The sequence below is a fragment of the Benincasa hispida genome, chromosome 5 (genome assembly GCF_009727055.1).
Source record: "Benincasa hispida cultivar B227 chromosome 5, ASM972705v1, whole genome shotgun sequence".
Taxonomy (NCBI): domain Eukaryota; kingdom Viridiplantae; phylum Streptophyta; class Magnoliopsida; order Cucurbitales; family Cucurbitaceae; genus Benincasa; species Benincasa hispida.
The window spans coordinates 11193326-11204323 of record NC_052353.1 but is presented as its reverse complement, the minus strand read 5'-3'; the positions used below and the strand labels follow the sequence as shown (position 1 = coordinate 11204323).

At 32.9% G+C, this 10998-nt stretch overlaps 2 long non-coding RNA genes across 5 annotated transcripts; both read left to right on the top strand.

Moving 5' to 3' along the window:
* The first annotated feature begins 994 nt into the window (after nt 1–994).
* LOC120077502 lies at nt 995–2292 on the top strand. The gene is made up of 2 exons (XR_005481762.1): nt 995–1090; nt 1363–2292. It is a non-coding gene; the product is annotated as an uncharacterized LOC120077502 (long non-coding RNA).
* Nucleotides 2293–2720: 428 nt separating this feature from the next.
* On the top strand, nt 2721–6370 carry LOC120077501. Of its 4 annotated transcripts, none has more exons than XR_005481758.1 (4): nt 2721–3064; nt 3337–5045; nt 5458–5688; nt 6124–6370. It is a non-coding gene; the product is annotated as an uncharacterized LOC120077501 (long non-coding RNA). The 4 variants fall into 4 exon arrangements; XR_005481759.1 differs by having other exon boundaries at nt 6121–6370; XR_005481760.1 differs by having other exon boundaries at nt 2721–3079.
* The last annotated feature ends 4628 nt before the right edge of the window (nt 6371–10998 follow it).

The following is a 10998-nucleotide window of genomic DNA, read 5'->3' as shown; positions in this document are numbered from 1 at the left end:
ATTGGCATTTAACAACTCAATCACATAGTCATGACTTCTAAGTGTAGAAGCTCTACACGGTTGTCTAAACATTTGTGCTTTATGCAATTCTTCCCTTAATAAGCAAATATATATATATATATATATATATCTTCATTCTCATGTTCATCTTCTTCAAACAAATTCATCACATAATTATTCAAAATAAAAGATCTTTCGAATAGTTGTGACTTAAATCCATAATTAATACCACCTATTTAATATGTTCAAATAACATAAGAACTAATAAAATAACTAAAATCTTTCAAACAAAAAGTATATGTAATAATCGTATCAACAATAACATACCAATTAGTCAAATAACAAATTAAACATATTTACTTACACAAAATATGACAAATTAACATCATATTAACTTGGCAACAGTAACAAAATAAGTCTTCCCTCACATAAAATATTATCCCTACAAATGATATAACTTCAACTAAAGGTAATTGATAAATTCTCGTCTCCTAGATTCAGGAATACATAGGAATGCTAGTTTCCAAGATTTGTCCTTAATCAAACACTTCAATACTTTTTGGCCACAACAATTGACCAACTCCAGCAACAACCACCACCTCAATTGGGTGACATGCTCTGGAAACCAACTTCGACGACCACCTCCAACGAACACTACAAGAATTTTTGGCTTTAGTGTCGGTTGGAAAAACTAAAATCGAATATATAATGTCGGTTTTGTCTTTTTTTTAAAAAAATTGGATTTTTAATAACCGATATTGTAGGGGTACTTTTAATGTCAGTTTTAAACCGACAATAAAGACCCACTTAATTTATCTTCTAACTTTTTATTTTTCCCCCATTTTTTTCATTTCCCTTTTCACTCTCCCTCTATTTTCTTTTTTCTCTCATTCTCACAATTCCCTCTTCAAACCCTCTTCTTTCTCACTTCTCCATTCCAAACCCTTGCCATTCGTCCATCGATCGTGGGTGAAGAGTCTGTCGTGGTGCAGATAAAAAAAGAAAAGAAAAACGGTAGCAGCAGAGAAGAAGAAGGAAAGAAAAAGAAAAGAAAAAGGATGAAAGATGAAATACCATCCCAATTACTTCGGTAAAATTGGCTTAGGTTATTGGGTAACTTTTAGTTTATGATTTTGTTTCCAAATTAGTTTTGATATTTCTTGTGGCGTTATTCGAAGTATTGAATTAATGTTATCAAACTTTGTGTTTATGTTTTCTTCACTTTGAATTCAGTCAAGATTTTGAATGTGTTTCTTGAATTATCATTTTTCTTGAATGTTATACATTGTTAATCTGCCTAGTTTCGTGGGCTTTCAATATCATTATGGTAAAGTGATCTTATTTACTCAAAATTTGTTGCAGGCTGACCACAGTTTGCCTTGGAAATATCGATATTGGGTGAAGGTTAGTTCTCCACCTTTTGTGTGTTGATTACTCTTTGTTTTTGCAAGTTAGCAATTTAGAAGAAGTAGCTATATCATCAAAGCTAATTAAATGTGATAAATGAAAAGTGGTTTCTTTGGCTAAAGGCTACAGCCTACAATCTTTCTTCTTCCCTCCCTTTTTCACTTAGATCCTGCCTTTTCATGGCTAGTCTTTCCAATCAGCTATGGTTTATGAGAATCTCTTTCAACATCTTATCTGGTACTTTTTCTCTCCATGAGATCTTGGTATATATACATTGATCGATGGCTTCGACATTCATTGGTGTAGCCCCTTGGGTGGGCTATGAAATTCTTATCCATTCCAACCTCTACTCTTTTTTGCTCACTTGCAGAGCCAAGTTATCTATCATCACTCAATTTCGTTTTAAATGCTAATTTAGCATTTCTTCTAGAAATGTGTATCTGATTGAAAATACTTTTCTAAGCATATTCTATCAGATTTCTAGAGAGGAGAATTTGTGGGGTGACATTAAGCTGGTGCACATTATAAAATGTAGATGAAATCAACATGATAATAAAGCTTGTTTCTTTTCTCTTTCTTATCAAAAAAAATTATAGTAATAATAATAATAACAATGCAACATTTTTCTTGAATGTCTAGAATGTTATTTGGTGTCTCCATGTAAATGTAGAATATGGTAAGTCAAATCATTGTCAATATTTTATATATAGGATGTCAGTTTTTACTCGACATACTAGCTTTTGGCCATTTTTCTACATGGTCTCTGCTCACAATCTTTTGATATGAGCCATCCAACTAGATTATAATGTTGTATCATTGATTTTTTTATAGATACTTGTAGAAAAATGATCTAGTTTGAAGGTTTTTTTTTCATAAGTTATTCCACACACAATATTTCATTTGGGAGCAACTTTCAGAATCTAAAACTGAAATGTTGTATGATTTAAGATTGTACTCATACTTTTGTTATTGTGTTGTTGTTTCCAAAGAAGACAGAGGTAAGATGGGTATTTGTGTTTGTTTACTTTAAGATTTTTATTCTAGTAGTACTTCAAAACTCTCCTTGTAAGTTTCTTCGGATATTCTTCGCATAGGATAGTGTAGGGATTTGTTGAGTCATTTCGTAACTTTTGAGAAATAGAAGTGTTATGAAATTGTTTCTATTATTGTTTCTGGACAATTTATGAATTTGAAGAAGCAACAAAATTTAATTCGTATTAGAGAAAATCTCTTTTTCCAAATACTATAGGTCTTGAAGAACATTGCTCGGAGAAGAGCAAATGTCAAGAACATCATTTTGATGTTTNATCTGGCCTCCATGCAGGTCTGTTCGTTGTGCAACCCACGCTGCTGCACTCAGTTGCCCGCGTCTCATCAGCCGCCCGGATCTACTACTCGTTCCGCTGAAGCGTCACAGCCACACCTTGTCGTTCGCGTATCTCCGCCGCGCGTGCCACCAGGTCCGTTCTTTGCCAGCTGCCGCCAACCCATGTCTATCGTGGATCTCCATCCGTGTCATGCTACCATCGTTCGTGGATGGATCTCATCTGTTGCATAAAAAAAAAAAAGAAAAGAAAAACGGTAGCAGCAGAGAAGAAGAAGGAAAGAAAAAGAAAAGAAAAAGGATGAAAGATGAAATACCATCCCAATTACTTCGGTAAAATTGGCTTAGGTTATTGGGTAACTTTTAGTTTATGATTTTGTTTCCAAATTAGTTTTGATATTTCTTGTGGCGTTATTCGAAGTATTGAATTAATGTTATCAAACTTTGTGTTTATGTTTTCTTCACTTTGAATTCAGTCAAGATTTTGAATGTGTTTCTTGAATTATCATTTTTCTTGAATGTTATACATTGTTAATCTGCCTAGTTTCGTGGGCTTTCAATATCATTATGGTAAAGTGATCTTATTTACTCAAAATTTGTTGCAGGCTGACCACAGTTTGCCTTGGAAATATCGATATTGGGTGAAGGTTAGTTCTCCACCTTTTGTGTGTTGATTACTCTTTGTTTTTGCAAGTTAGCAATTTAGAAGAAGTAGCTATATCATCAAAGCTAATTAAATGTGATAAATGAAAAGTGGTTTCTTTGGCTAAAGGCTACAGCCTACAATCTTTCTTCTTCCCTCCCTTTTTCACTTAGATCCTGCCTTTTCATGGCTAGTCTTTCCAATCAGCTATGGTTTATGAGAATCTCTTTCAACATCTTATCTGGTACTTTTTCTCTCCATGAGATCTTGGTATATATACATTGATCGATGGCTTCGACATTCATTGGTGTAGCCCCTTGGGTGGGCTATGAAATTCTTATCCATTCCAACCTCTACTCTTTTTTGCTCACTTGCAGAGCCAAGTTATCTATCATCACTCAATTTCGTTTTAAATGCTAATTTAGCATTTCTTCTAGAAATGTGTATCTGATTGAAAATACTTTTCTAAGCATATTCTATCAGATTTCTAGAGAGGAGAATTTGTGGGGTGACATTAAGCTGGTGCACATTATAAAATGTAGATGAAATCAACATGATAATAAAGCTTGTTTCTTTTCTCTTTCTTATCAAAAAAAATTATAGTAATAATAATAATAACAATGCAACATTTTTCTTGAATGTCTAGAATGTTATTTGGTGTCTCCATGTAAATGTAGAATATGGTAAGTCAAATCATTGTCAATATTTTATATATAGGATGTCAGTTTTTACTCGACATACTAGCTTTTGGCCATTTTTCTACATGGTCTCTGCTCACAATCTTTTGATATGAGCCATCCAACTAGATTATAATGTTGTATCATTGATTTTTTTATAGATACTTGTAGAAAAATGATCTAGTTTGAAGGTTTTTTTTTCATAAGTTATTCCACACACAATATTTCATTTGGGAGCAACTTTCAGAATCTAAAACTGAAATGTTGTATGATTTAAGATTGTACTCATACTTTTGTTATTGTGTTGTTGTTTCCAAAGAAGACAGAGGTAAGATGGGTATTTGTGTTTGTTTACTTTAAGATTTTTATTCTAGTAGTACTTCAAAACTCTCCTTGTAAGTTTCTTCGGATATTCTTCGCATAGGATAGTGTAGGGATTTGTTGAGTCATTTCGTAACTTTTGAGAAATAGAAGTGTTATGAAATTGTTTCTATTATTGTTTCTGGACAATTTATGAATTTGAAGAAGCAACAAAATTTAATTCGTATTAGAGAAAATCTCTTTTTCCAAATACTATAGGTCTTGAAGAACATTGCTCGGAGAAGAGCAAATGTCAAGAACATCATTTTGATGTTTATAAGAAATGCAAGAAGAGAGAGGTATTTTCTTAACTTAGTTATGTGTAAATCCTAATCTATTTATTGATTGTTGGATGTTTAGATTTTGTTATTGCTCCATAGAACTACATGCTAGATTTATGATATGTTTGCATCTATTAGGTATTTTATTCATTATTAGCTTTTCTTGAAGTATTTATAGAAAGAGTCTAACTTTAAGGACATGGTTTATTGTGAAATTTGTTTGGATTGATGGAATTTTGAATTTTGCTGAGTTTTTGTTTTTTGGCTTTTCTTTTCATTGATAGGAATGAATCCATGAATCTCGAGTTATAAGATCAAATGCCCATGGGACAACTTTTGAGATTTGAAATCAAGTGAGTAATAAGATATGGGTTTTTGTAAATCATTGTTGTTTATGTTTGAATGTCTGGATGAACCTACAAGGAGAGTTTTTGTAAATCATTGTTGTTTTTGTGACAACTTTTGAGAATTGAAGTACATTGTGAGCTAAATTTGCTTATTAATGTATGTGTTCTTGAATATTCAATTTTTGAGAATTCTGATAGTTCTATTGAAAACAAGTGGTTGTGGAATATTATTGGGAGTGTGTTTCTTTGAATAGGTTCAAGGTAAATTTTTGGTTTTGTTGTGGTAGCATCGTTATGCTGCCGAAAATTTTTCATTGTCTTTGTAACTCATATCTAGGTAACCAAGCTTCTCTTCTTCAAGATCTTGAAAAAGAAGATTCTCTCATTTATTCAACGATTGAGTTTTCTTGTTTTGCAGGTGCAACAAAGGAGTAAAGATTTGGTATCAGAACCTCTTTATGCTTTTTCTTGGGAACTCTATATCCAACACATTCACTACAAGAATTTCGCCTTGAATATGCTTGAATATGCTTCAAGATCCAAATGCAAGAAAGGCCCTCACTTCTGTAGACAAGTTTGAGATGTGAGGAGATGGTCTTCAGACAAGATCTATCACTTTTATTGATGAATGTGTAGAAGGTGTCCTAAGGTAAGAAAGCTCAATTGCTATAAATTTCATGTTTAAATTTTGTTCTTTCTTGGATTTGGTATAATCTTAAGCACCTCAAGAGTGTTCAAAGGTGGAAAGAGTTTGAGACATTTGGAGATACCCTTCAAGGACTTTGGGATTAGTTGGGGTGGGCTATGAATATAATGCAAAGAGAAAATAACCTTAGTTTAAGTAGTTTTTGGTTTATTGGTTTCAACTCAACTCTAGCTAAGGGAAAATAATTAGTGTATATTTTGTGTTATGAACAACTTCTGTTATATAAACTTTGAAAGGTTGGAATTGTATATTAAGTTTGTGAAGATGTGCAATATTGAAGATCAGATGACATATTTTCCTGATGTGTAACATTCTTTAATATGTTTTTATAAGTTCTTATTATATGTTATTTGCCCATTTTTCTCTGCTTGCAAGAAGTCATGCTTTTGATTTGGATCAAATTTGTGGTGGATGGTGGAGAGAACATAACGAAGGAGCACTTGAAAGACTATTTGGAAAACACTACATAATGACAACAAGTGTGTGCACTTTTGTTTTGTTTTTTTTTGTTTTTTTGTTTTTTTTTCGCGGGGGGGAGGATATTTACAAGTTTTAGTTTGTATTTTATAGTTTAATAGTAAGTTCTCGCTCTTATTTGAATCAAAATTTTAATTTTGCTATGTAACGCTTATGAGTTTTGGTAATTTATTGATTACCTTGGGTTTAGAGTTAAATTATCATCTCCAATTTTTCTTTTGTAACTTATTATTATGGATTTGTGAAAGCAATTAAGAATTTATTTTGTGCATGTACAGGTTGATTACCTTGGTTTTAGGGACATTCCGTTTTTAACTTTGTGACCGACATTAAAAATGGTTTGGAAAACAATTATATCAAATACACGGACAATAATTCTGGACTTTAATATCGGTTTAAAACTGACATTAAAGGGCTTTAATGTCGGTTGACAATTGACATTAAAGATAGTGTTATTAAAGTCCTTTAGTGTTGGTTGTCTTTAATGTCGGTTTTAAACCGACATTGTACACCCTCTTCAATGTTGGTTTAAAACTGACATTAAAGGGCTTTAACAACACTATCTTTAATGTCGGTTTTCAACCGACATTAAAGTCTTTTAATGTTAGTTTTAAACCGACATTACAGCCCATAATTCTTGTAGTTAATGATCAATTTTGACAACAACCTCCATCGACAAATCTAACGGCCACCACTTTTGTGCAAATCCCTCGACAAAGTACTAATTCTAGTGCTTCCTACTCAAATTATCCTTAATGTTTCTAATCATCTCAAATTTCCCATAACCGTTCAACTCTTGAACACTAGACCACATATATCTAGGTAGCAGTAAAGGTACATCCTAGAACAATAAAATATAAAAATAAACTGATGTATATTTGTGAAATCACTCTAAGTTCTATATAATTCAAGATATACTTTAAAAACTAACAAATGTACCTATAACATATACCTCATACAAGCTTTCTAATTCACTACCCTTTGTATTTCCTCTTCTATAGTATTCATTTTTCATCTTTTGTTTCCCACTATTCATCTGTTTCGTTGTCTGAAATGTGTAAGTGAATTCATGTAAGAAAAATAAAAATACAATATATCTCTTAGTATATCTCAAAATATGCAGTATATACCTTACTGCTACTTCCTTGATCTTTTTGAAGTTTGGCTCTTTTCTTCCCAACATCTTGCTATTTCATATGTATAATTATGTGTTAGTGTTCATACATATTAAATTCAAAACCGTAAACCAAAGAGTGATTAATAACTTAAAAATGTCAAGACTATAGAGTCCACCGAATAATCTAACATACGTAGAATCAATTCAAAAACCGTTCAACTCACTCGAGTTGATCTATACAGACTTTATGTTTGTTGAGTAATACTCACTTTGATAATAAAATGTGTCTCTTGATAGTGAAGTGTGTTTTTTACTATTCTAAAAGCATTCCCAAACAGAGCTTGGAGAACTGCATAAAAAATTATTTCCTACCATGTTTTTCCTTCATGTCATCACTTTTTTGGCATCAAATTTTATAACCAAAGAATTGGTTTGTTCTAAAGTACATCCAAATTTGAACCACTTATTTCAATTGCTCCTTTTATCAAATCTCTGCAAACAAGATTTCACTTTCTTTATTTGCATCACAAACAACCTCTCTTGAGATGTGAACCATCCATTTCATTTAAAAACGTCAAAGAAATTTTGTTAGCATCCAGCATTCTACGAAGTAAATCACCTTGGTTTTATTTCAAAGGAGAGTTGACAGGTAGCGATAGGTATCATTTCCCTTAATCTTTGCAAACCATCTTGGTTTAGAGTTGAAAGTTTTTTTTATTTTATTTTATTTATTTATTTATTATTTCTTTTAAGCACATTGCTTCTAATGATCATACCAAGAAAAGAGAAAGGTAAAAAAAAAAAAAAAAAAAAAAAAAAGACCAATCCCCCATTCCACCAACAGTACATACCACATGATATCAAACCAACAAAGAAAAAACATAGTTGAATTCTGCAGGTCATTCCATATAATGAAGGCTTTAAATAGAACAGAAGTACACTTTATTTTAGCCACTCGCAACAAACTCAAATGGCTTATTAGCCAAATATAAAATCAATATGAATTTTCAACAAAAAAATAAGATGGAAAAAGAATAAACAGAAATTTACCTGAAAGGTAGACGTGCTTGTCTCGCCTAAAATTTTCTTCACCCCTCTTTGATCAACAATTCGAGTAGCTCACTTCGAGTTCTTGCCAAAAAAGAAATACAAAATGGAGCAGCATCGACGGACATAGACAGCATCAAGGTTACATGAACATAAGAAGATGAAGAAAAACTTGTAAAAGATTAAACCCTAGAAACACCCAATAGAACAAATTTGCAGCAACAAATTAAACAGAGCAAAAGATAAACATATCAAAAATAGCTTTAACAATAATGAAAATACCTCAGAAGCTAGACCACGATGAAACGCAGCTTCAATCACTGTCTGATGTTATAGAATGAGAGGGTGGGGCTTCTTGTTCAAGACCTGGAGTCAGCACTTAAGATAACAACCTCTCCACTATCCCTAAAAGCAGGTAGAAGTGAATTCCAGCTTGCACCCTATGTCCCTAGTTATCTACCTGGTCTTACTGTTGAAATGAGAGGTTTATTGAGCCATTGCTGTTAAGCCAACCCTCACCCATGCAAATCTAAGAATGATCCTAAATAAACAGGAATTCATAGTTAGCTCAGGATGAAGGTTGAGTTACCTAGGTCATCGGTTTGAAATAGTCAGTCTTAAACAGTAAACAACATTATAAAGTAAGAGTGATTTATTTCTTGGTCTGGTCTTATACAAACTCTTTGCACAAGACGCCTCCACTTGCATGTCTACACATGAACGATTCAGGATCACATCGTTTGTACTAAATGCAAAGTGGACCGCATCTAATAGTATTACTAGAATAAGGTACCCAACCTTATTCATATACTATAGACCTTTTTGGCTATCTACTCAAACTTGATCCATTTTATGTCTCTACATAAAATTCAAGTACTCATGTAATATTCATGAATATTAGTTTATTGGATTTAGGCTTTTATAAATGCAATTTACATATTCAATAACATATTTATTGAATAAACCTCAATAGTATCGTTATTTCAAATAGAATATGTTTAATATTACAAACTATGAGTTTTAGGACATACAACCCAACAAACTCCCACTTGGATTAAAACTCCAGTGAGTTTACATATATGTAAATATATACAATGTTGAGTATGAGAGAATAAATACAATAAACTAGGGCATCAAATACCCAATAATTCTTCCACTTTCTCTAGATTTATCTATCTCATAGCCCTTGTCTCGCTAGGTGATCCTTGAACACTTTAGCTGGGAGAGTCTTTGTAAATGGATCAACTAAAAGTTGTCTTCTGAGGCGGTCTGCATGAAGATCAAGTCTCCTCGGTGTACTATCTCCCTAATAGATGGTACTCACTCTCAATGTGCTTTTCGTGCTTATGGCTTCTAGGTTCTTTGGAATTTGCAACTGCTCCACTGTTATCACAATAGAGAGTGATCGGCATGTGCATATTTGGAACCATTTCTAAATCGGTCAAGAATTTTCTAAGCCATACTGCCTTCTTGGCTGCCAAGCACGCAGCTACATACTCTGCTTCCATGGTAGAGTAAACAATACAATTTTTCTTAATACTTCTCCATATTATAGCTCCTCCATTCAGAGTGAATACTGATCCTGAAGTTGTTTTCCTTGAATCCACGTCGGTTTGAAAATCAGAACCAATGTATCTTATAAGGATCAGATCCTTAGCACCATACACGAGCATATAGTCCCTCGTTCTTCGAAGATACTTGAGGATGTTTTTAACGCCAATCCAATGATCATATTTGGGATTGGACGGATATCTATTGACAATTTCAACTACACAGCATATGTCAGGGCGTGTACACAATATGACATACATCAAACTTCCAACTACTAATGCATAAGGAATTCGTTGCATAACATCAACCTCTTGAGGTGTCTTAGGACATTGTTCCTTAGACAAATTAATTCCATGTCTGAAAGGTAACATTCCTCTCTTGGAATTTTTTATTTTATATCTTGACAACATTTTGTCTATATAAGATGCCTGAGACAATGCTAGTGTTCTGTTTTTGCGATTCCGAACTATTTGGATTCCAAGAACATACTGTGCATCTCCCAAATCTTCTATTTGGAATTTCGAGGTTGACCATCTCTTAACATCAACAAGGAATTCTATTTCATTCCAAATAAGCATGATATCATCAACATATAAAACCAAAAAACCTACAGTTTTGTTGATAATCTTCTTATAAACACAAGGTTCGTCAATATTCTGTTCAAAACCATAAGATTTGATCGTAGTGTCAAATCTAATTCCAGGATCGAGACACTTGTTTCAACCCATAAATGGATCTTTTAAGCTTGTAAACTTTTTGTTCTTGACCTTGTTCTATAAACCCCTCTAGCTGAGGCATGTAGATACTTTGTTCAAGATAGGCATTCAGAAAGGTTGTCTTGACATCCATATGTTAAATTTCATGGTCATAAAAAGCTGCGATGGATAAGAGTATTCTAATAGATTTGATCATGGAAATTGGAGAAAAGGTTTCTTTATAGTCTACCCATTCTCTCTGGGTAAACCCTTTTACCACGAGTCCAGCTTTGTAGGTATGTACCTTACCAGCTTGGTCTCGTTTTCTCTTCTAGATCCATTTGAAACCAATAGGTTTTACCCCTT